This window comes from Aquarana catesbeiana, linkage group LG08, assembly GCF_042186555.1.
Source record: "Aquarana catesbeiana isolate 2022-GZ linkage group LG08, ASM4218655v1, whole genome shotgun sequence".
Classification (NCBI taxonomy): domain Eukaryota; kingdom Metazoa; phylum Chordata; class Amphibia; order Anura; family Ranidae; genus Aquarana; species Aquarana catesbeiana.
Window position 1 is genome coordinate 200,983,186 of NC_133331.1, and position 12,199 is coordinate 200,995,384.

A 12,199-nucleotide genomic window follows, 5' to 3' on the forward strand; every position below is an offset into this window, starting at 1 on the left:
GTACTTGCCAAATATGCTACAGAAATCTCCCTCCACTGAGTCTGGCTGCAGACATTTTAACTGTGGGCAGCTGAAGCTGCTGCCTGTTCACTTCCTGGATTTACACAGACACACAGAGGCACACCTCCAGCCCTGCAGCCCTCTTAGGACTCACCCCCCCCCCCACCCCTCCTGGAAAACTCTCACTAAAGTGAGAGAGCTCTGCGTGATGTCATTAGCCTAGGCTTTTTACCAGACAAGAAACAGGAAGTGGGCTGTATAAGGTATTTACTGGCAGAAAAAAAATGTTTTACTATCCAAAGTTAAAAGAACAAGAGCAGAAGATAGAAGATTTTAATAGATGAAAAGTTGAAAAAAATGACTAAAGGTTCACTTTAAATTTAAAAATGCATTGAAAAAAAAAGAATTGTCAACAGACCAAGTAAATGTTTTTTTTTTGCACTACAGCACTTTATATAACCAAATCCACTAAAACAAACAGTAGGGATAACTTTTTACCAGCTTTAAAACAGCCTTGAAGTAATATTGAAAGGAAGTTAGAGCAGAGCAGATTTTGTGTGCTATGAACTGTTTATATCTACATTTTACTTATACCTACAGAGTTGTATTCAAATACATGGGAAAATATGGTAAACTTTATATATGTTAATAAAAAAAAGGATAATAGCATACTTTAAACACTGTGCCTGATTAACATTCTAGAGCTTTGTTATTAAGCTTTAAGTATGTTTACATGAGCCCCAGATATTTGTGTAAATGGTTAGGCAGGCCATAGACAGTGCAAATTGCTTTGCTGCAACCACAGGTTGCTAGTGGCTAAAGCAGTTACATAGTTAGTCTGCTTGGAAAAAGACACAAGTCCATCTAGTTCAACCAATAAATAGGGGAAAACAAAAAATAAAAACATTTTTACAATCCTATATACACAATCCCATACCCACAATTGATCGAGAGGAAGCCAAAAAAAAAAAAAAAAACAGCGGGGGGAAAAAAGTCCTTCCTAATCCCCCCAAAAGCAATCGAATATTCCATGGATCAACTTTACCTATAAATGTTAGTACCCAGTTATATTACATGCATCTAGGAAAGAATCCAGGTCTTTTTTTAAAGCAATCTACTGAGCTGGTCAGAACCAGCTCTTGAGGGAGTCTAACCCCTTTCACACTAAGGCAGTTTTCAAGAGTTTTAGCGCTAGCTATAGCTCCTGTAAAGCACTTGAAAACTGCCTCCCATTCATTGCAATGGGTGCTTTCAGACCCAGGCGGTGTGCTTGCGGGACTTTAGAAAAAGTCCTGCAAGCAGCATCTTCGGGTGGTCTGGGAGCACTGTATACAGCGCTCCCAAAACGCCCTTGCCCATTCAAATGAATGGGCAGTGCTGCTGAAACGCCTGAAAAGTGCTTCTGTAACACCGCAACATGCTCTTTCACAGCTCTTACTGTGAAAAAGTTTTTCAGTATTTGGAGATGAAATCTTTTTTCCTCTAGATGTAAAGAGTGCCCCCCTGTCCTCTGTGATGACCTTAAAGTGAATAAATCAACACCAAGTTCACTGTATGGACCACTTATGTATTTGTACATGTTGATCATATCCCCCCTTAATCTCCTCTTCTCAAGAGAGAATAAATTAAGTTCCTCTAATCTTTCCTCATAGCTGAGCTCCTCCATGCCTCTTATCAGTTTGGTTGCCCTTCTCTGCACTTTCTCCAGTTCCCCGATATCCTTTTTGTGAACTGGTGCCCAAAACTGAACTGCATATTCCAGATGAGGTCTTACTAATGATTTGGAGCGACAATGTTGCATCTCAACCAAAAGAAATCTAAATGAAAGATTTCCTGCAGCAAAACATGTTATGGCTTTCAGGAAAAACCATGAGCCAATGGATTACTGTAAGATAAAACCAAATGCTGCAAATGGCTTCTGTTGCAACAAAATTATTTTGTACTAAATTAGAAAGAAAATCAAAGAAACTCTTTTGCTTTTGTTAAAGTGTTTCTATAAACTTATTACTAGTTACTTTTGGATAGAGTATAGCTAAAAACCTTTTCAGATTTTCTATTTGTAATGTGTCCCATTAGGGAGATTTCCTTACAGTTACACGCTTTCCACAGCAACATTTGCTGTAGGTTATGACATCACAAGGTGATCACACAGTTAAACTTGAAGTATTCCTTAAGCAAATACTGTAGCTGCTTACTTTTAATATATGTACACTTACCAATCCAGGGAACCCGCGATGTCAGCACCCCAGGAGGAGGAGGGGGCCGAACTTCCGAAGGACATCGCTGCTGCGCAGTCTCCCAGAAGTTGGGAAGGTACCTGTCAAAAACAGGTACCCATTCCCCGCCCCCCCGGAAGGTGCCAAATGTGGCACCAGAGGGAGGGGGAAGCAGATAAGCAGAAGTTACATTTTTGGATGGAACTCTGCTTTAAGTAAAACCATAAAACTGTATGGTAGCTGTTTTACAGTAGATGTAATATTAGAGACGATGATAGAGTTAACAGAAGAATATTCATTAATACATCTCAGACTTGCACCAAATTGCAGCAACTGATAAATACTTGGAAACTTTGAGAATGTGTCTGTTAGGCACTGTCTCTGCACTTATGAACTCTCAGGAAGCCAATTGGATTTTATTTCCTGCACTGCTCTGAAATGATACATGAAAAATAAATAAAAAGCAGTTCTTTGTTACAATCACTCATTACTTTTAGTGAAATATAATATTTTAGAACAGGGATGTCAAACTCAATTTTTTTGCGGGCCGCATCAGCATTTTGGTTGCCCTCAAAGGGCTGAATGTATCTGTGAGACTATATAAATGTATCTACTCTTTATCATATTAAATGATTGCCTCTGCATTCGGTTATTACTGGTTTTAGTAATAACCTAAAGTGTTACTTAACCCAGGACCTGCATTCACTATATCTCATCTCCTACAGTACACAGAACATGGAAATGTAATTATTTTAGTAAATATAAACTGCTATATACCTTTTTTCATCAGCAGTACATAGCAGTCTTCTGACTTCTAGCAGTATCTGGTTAAAGCTTGTAGGAGGAGTTTTCATTCTACTCTGACTGTCCTATCAGGGTGCAGGACCCCCGACCCTCTGTCTAGACAGGGCCGATTGGCCCTGTGCCGATCACATGCACCCTCCCAAGAAAAAAAAAAAAAAAACTCTTCAGCAATACACACCAAACTGAGCATGTGCAGAGGGACTCCAAAGGTTTTGTCTTATCAGGAGATGTATTGGGGACAGCGGAAGAAGGGGAGGATCAGAGAAGACAGGATCAAACAGCCTTTTTACACAATGCAGAGGATTAACCCTTAGGTTTCACAGTGAGTATAACAAGCATGCTTTACTGCATATACAGGCTTTTACTGTTGTGGGCTTAGTAACACTTTAAAGTCTCTATTTTTTTTCTATGAAAAAAACAAACATTTCATACTTAACTGCCCTGTTGCAGTGGATTTGCACAGAGCAGCCCAGATCCTCCTCTTCCCGGGTGCTCCTGGCCCCTCCCCCCTGCTGAGTGCACCCACAGCAAACAGCTTTCTATGGGGGCACCCAAGCTGAGCTACAGCTACGTGTATCCTTTCAGGCACGGAGCTGCGGTTTGGCCCACCCCCTCTCTCTCCTGATTGGCTAACTGACTTTGATTGACAGCAGTGGGAGCCAATGGTGCTGCTGCTGTGTCTCAGTCAATTGGGAGTCAATGAATGGCCTAGACACACATGGACATCGCTGGACAGAGATGGGGCTCCGGTAAGTATTAGGGGGGCTGCTAAAGGGCTGCTGCATACAGAAGGCTTTTTATCTTAATGTTAGAATGCATTGATATAAACAACCTTCTGATTTTACAACCCCTTTAAGCTGTGAAGGGCAGGTGCAGATCAGCACGGAGCCCACTCATACTCAAATCTGAAAAGGAGGGTCACACACCGTTGGTATCATCCACAAGAAACTTTTTTAGAGACTGCTCAGACAGAACATAGTTCTGCCATGGTGTTCTGTCTAAGCAGTCTCCAATAACATTTCTTATAGACGATACCAGCAGTGTGGGACCCTCCTTTTCAGCTGGCATAGAATTGTATTTTTCCATTGTATTATTCTCATAATAATTATAGGCATATGTCCTGAGCACCCCGCCCCCCCCTTACTTCAGATGTTGAGAGCCCCCCCCACCATCAGAAGTGAAGAGCCCCCCACTCTCCCATACATCACAGGGTACCCCCCCTTACCTTGTATTGCTGCCAGGCAGAAGCTGGGAAGCAGAAAGTGCAGGGTCTGGAGGAGGACCAGAGGAGGGCTGGCATCAGCTGCTGGAGTCTGCTGCATGCTGATACCAGGGAAGGCAGAGACAAGGGAGTGTTGCAGCTGCACAGTGAGTTAAAAAATCTGCAGGAGGAGTTCTGTCCTCTTCTGCAAAACACTAAAGACAGTAAACATAATACTCTGTTAGGGGCGGTTCCCACTGCTGCGATGTCAGACATTGCTTGTGATTCGCACCGCACTGCTGTGCAAATCACATGCGATGTTTGTGCGATGCAAATTCAGCCATACAGGTTGTATGGCTGAATTTGCATCGCATTCGGACCAAACTCGCACAGGACACTTTTTTTGGTGCGCACCAGAATCGGATCGCATGGGTGTGAACACCCATGCGATCCGATTCCTGTCCGAATTGACAGTTCGCACTGATATATGCAAACAGAAATGGGGGTGTCATTAACTATTCTATTGACACTCCCAGCAGTTCTCATAGGTCAGTGTTAACTGCCTGCAAGTTGTATGCGATGCGGGAACCTGTACTGGATTCATAGGGTTCCCGCATCGCTGCAGTGTGAACTGACATGGAAAACAGTTCTTTATTTTACTATTTTACTTTTCTACAGCACATTAACACCTGCCACCAATGGAGTACAACTAAAGTCCAAGTTTAAGAGATAGAGTGGTGCCCTATCACATCCCCCTGAGGAAGCCACGTGACCCTGTAGCATTACGTAGCAGAGGGGCTTGCTGACGTCACAACGCACTGGGAGACAAGGATACACGAGGTTGACATGGTAATACCTGTGTATATGCTGTGGATTGTACAGTTTTCTTGCTGGAAATACTTATATATTTTATGCTGATATTGGCTGGTGCACCTACAGCACCAGAAATATGTGAGTGTTTTTAAACAAAGTGCATTTAATAAAAACCGGTTGGATTTTAAAAGGGTAAGCTAAGCACTATGTATAGAATTCTTTTTTATGGTACCTTGCATGAGCGGAGGAGGATTTAAAGAGGAATCTGTTTCAATCTGCATACTGCAATCTGGTTGGATATTTAAAGAGTATTCTCCTATGTGGGATAGAGATGCATACAGACAACAATCAGTGGTCACACAATCCAGGTGAGGGCACATCTGGTGGAGGGGAGCCCACATTGCATGATAGAAGGTGGTGCACATGGCAGTGAAAATACCAAGAAGCTTGCTATTCACTGTTATAAATGCAATTTTTGGACTGCACAAGTGGACTTTTTTTTTAAATATGTATTGACATTTTATCTTTTTATTTATTTTTTCACAATTTTCAGTTTTATAGAGCGATTGTTATTGCATTATTTGCACATGTATGTATATATATCCCTTACAATTAAAGTAATTGAATCAAAAAGTACCCTAGACTGATCACACGAGGGAAACAAATCAAACAGAGATTTCTTTAATTTAGTCATTTTTGCAGTGTATGCTGTGAATCCAGGTGACTTTTCCTTCAAGTTTTGCAAAAACTGTACATGAAATAGATGCTGTATTGAGTCTCCAAACATTTCCTTTTATATAAATGTCTCTTAACAATCCACAAGTCACTTGGCTTTAGTTTTAGATCCTTCCAAACTTTTAGGATCTGGAATTGGGGAGAAAACACATAAAAGAGTTTGTGAAAAACCTTAAAAGATCAGCAACATTCTTTGTGAGATCCAAATGGAGGACTTCAGTTGCTGAGACAAAATATAAGCAAGTGAGTAACACAATCCCAAACCAAATCCCATAGGGAGAGAGTCCAACATCCCCCTTAGGGGCTTGATAAAATATAAGAAAACATTCAGGCAAAAGTTTTCTAGTTTCTTACTCTACTTTGTCCGCTGCATTGTAGACAATAGGGAGTGTAAAAATAAAACCTCAAAACTTCTAGTAAGGACTCTCCTATAAAAATTATTTCCTCTGTTACTCTCTGTACTTTTTGGCACTCTGTACTTACAAACTACTTCTGATAACAATTTTTACTGTGGCCTTTGCAGTAGCATTTGCCACTGGACATCCAGAAAACATGTCCATACAGCAGTGGCGGCTGGTAAAGTTTTAGGATGGGGGCGCCAGGCCCCGCCCTTCCTTTTTGACCCCTCCCACTTGGTGAAAATGGACGTGGTTTCAGCTAAATAGTGGGCGTGGCTCTAAGGTGTGTGGTTAGTGTCTGTGTTGAACGAGGGAGAGGGAGAGAGGGATGGAGGGACAGCAGGCCCAGATCCTACACAACAACAGAAATATGTGTATTCTAGAAAGTTTAACAATCAGCAGATAAAGATACTCCAAACACCTGGTGTTGGCACTTCAATCATCACGGCACCATGGTTGTTATGGTGTCAGGATGATTGAAGCACATTATTTCTATTATTGTAATATAAAATTAAATCATTCAACTCACCATAATGCAGAATCAGTGGGAGCCCCGAGCGTGTCACTAGCCACGTCACCTGCCACCAGATGCCATCAGGTGTCCCCAGCGGAGTCCCTCCTTACATTAGGTGCCCCCCAGCAGAGTCCCTCCTTACATGCAGCCTATGTCACATAAAATGCAGCCTGGGTCACCACCAAATTGCAGCAGCATGTGTCACCAAATTGCAGCAGCATGTGTCACCAAATTGCAGCAGTATGTGTCACCAAATTGCAGCAGCATGTGTCACCAAATTGCAGCAGTATGTGTCACCAAATTGCAGCAGCATGTGTCATCAAATTGCAGCAGTATGTGTCATCAAATTGCAGCAGCATGTGTCACCAAATTGCAGCAGTATGTGTCACCAAATTGCAGCAGTGTCACCAAATTGCAGCAGTATGTGACCCCAAACTGCAGCAGTGTGTGTCCCCAAATTGCAGCAGTGTGTGTCACCACCAAACCCCCCTCCCTCCGTTACTTACCTTGCTATGTATTGTCCTCTCCAGCAGTGTCTCCTGTGAAGAGCTCCATTCCTCTCATATTTCCTGTTTCCTCTCTCTCTCTCTCTCGAGAGAGAGAGAGAGAGAGAGAGAGAGAGAAGCAGGAAGTGACATCATACTCAGATGTCAATCAAACCGCCCGGCCATAGTAATAGATACTAGGGCCGGGCAGAAGCTACTTGGTGCTTCACAAAGCGCCGCAAGGCGGGCTAAACGCCCGCAGATGCAGCGCCACGTATGCAATCTCGTGATCGCATAGACGTGGCGCTTCCCATAAGTGCACTTTGTCCAGCGTCACACTGTATCCGGCGTCTGAACACAGTGCACTTAAGGACCGTTTTTTGTATTTTTTTTTTTTTTAAAGGGCCAGCTTTAAAAATTTTATTTATTTATTTTTTGACTTTTTTTTTAATTGACTGCCTGGAGGGGGGCAGCGCCCAGGCACCCCCTATGGATGGGCCGCCAGTGCCATACAGACAAAATGCATACTCGTAAGATCTTGACTTGGGCATCTGGATATATCTTTTTGTAATCTCTGGAAGAGATGTTCAGCTTTTGGTAACACCTTTGGTAACAGGTAAAACAAGAAGTGGTATGTTATAAAAACAACTGTGGAGAACCATGGCTCTATCCCACGCTCATTTATTAAGGCAGCCATAACTGCTTGTGACTGATGACACGGTCCATGTGTCATGCTGGAGGGAAAAGAGTGGCTGGCAGACATAAATGATAACCTTTTCCAAAGTCCTGTTTCATAAGAAGTTGCCCCCTGTGGACCACTTGTTCTTCTCGTTCTGGGGTCCTTGAAGTTGAATTATTAATCCCAGCTATACTGGGCCAGAACTAGGGTGGAATCTGTGAGTTGCACAGACCCATCAAGTGTCCGGGGCTGTAATGCAGCATCCTTAGTCACCTGGTCTGCTTCCATGTGTGAGTTTTAAAGTTAATTTGGCTACCTCAGCAAGAACCTGGAAGGCTGAAAACAGCCGATCAAATTAACTTAGCATGCTTGGTTGGTTTACCTGCCGAAGTAAAAACAAACTTCTGGCCCTTCAAATGGAACCAAAAGCTCTCAATATCTGGACTATCTATTTAAATATACACTCTTTTTATAGCTCACAGGCTTTGCTAAAACATGGAGCTCTGCTTCTTGAGCTGGGGAAAAAAGGATCCAATGACTTTGAATACAGAGTATCCTTCTGGGGGATAAACTGCATCCTCAGTTTAAAACCGGGAATAACTCTACAAAAAATTTAATATCTGGGTTTTCAGGGAGTGTGTCCTGCACTGGGCTCACAGCAGCTGATTCCTACACCATCAATTTAACACATGTGATTTTTCCTTTCTTTTGAATAAATGTACGCAATTTTCATTGTTAGATTTGTACATTTGTACATATCTAACTTTGTCTAATAGCACCTTTGCATAAAAGCTACAGCTCTGATATATCGGGGTGAACACTTCATCACTGGGTCCAGCTTGCATAAATATATTACAATGGCTTGTTTTCTACCATGCTGTTTGTGTAAGAACTCCAGTTTCATGTTTCAAAAGACAACTTTTTCCTGGCAATATTATAATAAATGATAACAATACCCTGCGGTCATGGAGAGATGTCCATAAATCCAAAATATTCTTCTGCTTATACCACTGTACTTACAAGGAAAAGGGGCACATCATTTCACAATCCACACATTCTGCTTTGGATTTCAAAAATAAAAATAAAGCAAAAGGATCAACAATCTGTATGATGGACCAGAAAGCATCAAAAACTATAAAACAACTGGCTGCAGGTGTCATCTATCCTAACAGGATGTGATGGGTCTGTTATATTTAAATTGTATTTATTATTACTCTCACATCATGGACCGCACATCGAGTTATTATCAAAAACCTTAAAATTTCATTTTTGTAGAAAAACTTCTTATGTATCCCATCCATCTTGGCTTTGTTAAATATTATGGCAGCTGTAATCCAAATAACAACCTCATCTAATGCCCCGTACACACGGTCGGACATTGATCGGACATTCCGACAACAAAATCCTAGGATTTTTTCAGACGGATGTTGGCTCAAACTTGTCTTGCATACACGGTCACACAAAGTTGTCGGAAAATCCGATCGTTCTAAACGCGGTGACGTAAAACACGTACGTCGGGACTATAAACGGGGCAGTGGCCAATAGCTTTCATCTCGGATTTGTGTACACACGATCGGAATTTCCGACAACGCATTTTGTTGTCGCAAAATTTTGTATCCTGCTCTCAAACTTTGTGTGTCGGAAAATCCGATGGAAAATGTGTGATGGAGCCGAAAACAAGGTCCTATCACACATTTTCCATCGGAAAATCCGACCGTGTGTACGGGGCATTAATCTAAACTAATCCCATTCATTACAAATTTGCCCATTAATCTGGATTTCATTTTCAACCAAAAGGTTGGCTAAACCAGTTTCAATAGATATATTTTATTAATAAAATTGTTAAACTCATATTAGAAATTAATACTCCATTATTACTTAATTTTACTTAATTTCCCTTTTTTTTAATGCACTGTTTCCACTATCAAAGGATATTCAATTTGTGTTACCATGTCTGGAAAACAGATTAAAAAAATAATTGTGATCACATTGTTTACCATTAGATTCGTTAACCCGGCACATTTTGTTATACATGTTTTGTCTAAAAAACTGGAATTAGCATGGTGTCCTTCCAGCTTATCACTGACCTCTCATCCCAGCCACATTCTTTCAGGAGAGCACAAAGGAGGGGGTCACATCTGCGTACATGACACACACAAGCAATAGAACTAAAGGTCCCAGCATTCACACACATAAACCAATATCTCTCTAAAATCATTTACTTTTTTCCCATTTGTACACAACATATGCATATCATTCTCTCACTTTCTTTTAACTCTTTAATATTTCCCTGCTTAAATTCTGCATTCCTTATTTTGTTCAGATATTCTTTATATCTACCTTCTATGATCAGACGGGCAGCCAGAGTGCTCATCCCATCTTCCTTCTCTGACAACATATAAAGTATACTGTTTTGACTCTCATTTCTCTGTTTCTTGACTTTACTAGTTGTAGTGCCTGACCCCAAATTCATCTCACAACCTAACATGAAATGTCCCTTTCTGTCTAGTGTAATGCCCCGTACACACGGTCGGACTTTGTTCGGACATTCCGACAACAAAATCCTAGGATTTTTTTCGACGGATGTTGGCTCAAACTTGTTTTGCCTACACACGGTCGCACAAAGTTGTCGGAATCCAGTCCATGAACAGGGTGGGGAGGAGTTCATGGACCAAGAATTGGTTGCTTCAGCGTGACCAGTTCTGTCATATGCCTTTGCTCCGTGAGATCCGTGAGAATAATCCTGATGATTTCAGGAACTTTCTCAGGATGACGGACCCCGTATTTCACCGTTTGTTGGCTTCGCTGACCCCCTATATCAGCAGGCAGGATACCTGCATGAGGCAAGCCATCACTCCGGGGCAGAGGTTGGTCGCTACCTTGCGGTATTTGGCCACAGGGAGAAGTCTGCAGGACTTGAAGTTCTCGACAGGCATCTCCCCCCAGGCTCTGGGGATCATTATCCCAGAGACCTGTTCTGCCATCACCCAGGTCCTGCAGAAGGAGTATATGAAGGTAAGATTTTTATCCTTTTATATCCCATTTTATTGTATTGAATGTTTGATAATATATTGTATTTCTTCCCTCATTCCCTAATTACCATGATTGTAATATGCTGTGAATGTCCCCTTTGTTCTCATGCATGCTGGATTTTTAGGTAATTATTATTTTATGTCCTTCATACATATTTGCCCTTCAATAACCTCCCCAGCATGGTGTCTCCTGGCCTATATTCACCTTATGTAGTCACTTAACAATGTATTTTATCAGCTCCATAGTAGTGCTTTACCCCAAACACCCCCTAAAATCTTTGGAAATGTTATTTTTGATTTAAATTCAGGCAGAGTGCCAGAGGCTTTTTTTGTGGTGTCCCCAAATTTTTTTTAACCCTCCCCCCAACTGCTAAGTCAGCTGATCCCAATTCTCTATCTATCCTCAATCATCTATCTGCTGACTTTGCCAAACCCATACACACTATACCCACCTCTTTACTGGTCAGATTTAGGGATGAATTCCCCAAAGCATGTAGTGCAAGGGCCTGCCTGTATACTTTCCAATGGTACTGTTTAAAGTTTTTGTATCCTATTATTATCTTGATAGGTAATAGCAGAATGTTCAAATGTCCTCAAATGTGTACAGTGTGTATTTATATCTTTGTATTATGACACTTCTTACCTGTCCAGTGGTCTGCCAATAGTGTAACTAAGGAGGGGCTGTTCCAAGTAATACCCTGTATTTAGGCATTCATCTCTCAATGAAGTGAAGAGGGTTACCTGTCCAAGAGTTCCCCCCCTATAATGTTAGAAATGGCCCATGAGAGGGGGGGAGGGGGAATATGATAGGTGTACCTTATACTTTGACCTTGTTAAATTCCCCTTAGTAAATGCTATCTGGAGGTTGCCCCATAATGTTTGTGTCTAATCTGCTTGCCATGTTTCTGTGAAAAAATAGTAAGGTTTATTTTTTTTTCCTCAACAGTTTCCTTCAACGCCACAGGAATGGCAGACTGTTGCCTCCCACTTTGCCCAGCGGTGGGACTTTCCTAACTGCGGAGGGGCAATTGATGGGAAACACGTCCACATCGTCCCACCACCCAACTCGGGGTCGTACTATTATAATTACAAGGGGTTTAATAGTATAGTGATGTTGGCGGTGGTGTCGGCTAATTACGAGTTCTTGTATGTGGACGTGGGGAAGAATGGCCGGATGTCCGATGGTGGAGTGATCGCCCAGACGGAGTTCTACAGGCGTCTCCAGAATGGCAGCTTGGACTTGCCACCTCCAGAGGACAATGTTGAAGGTCTCCCATTTGTGTTTGTTGCTGATGAAGCATTTGCGCTGGGGGACCACCTGA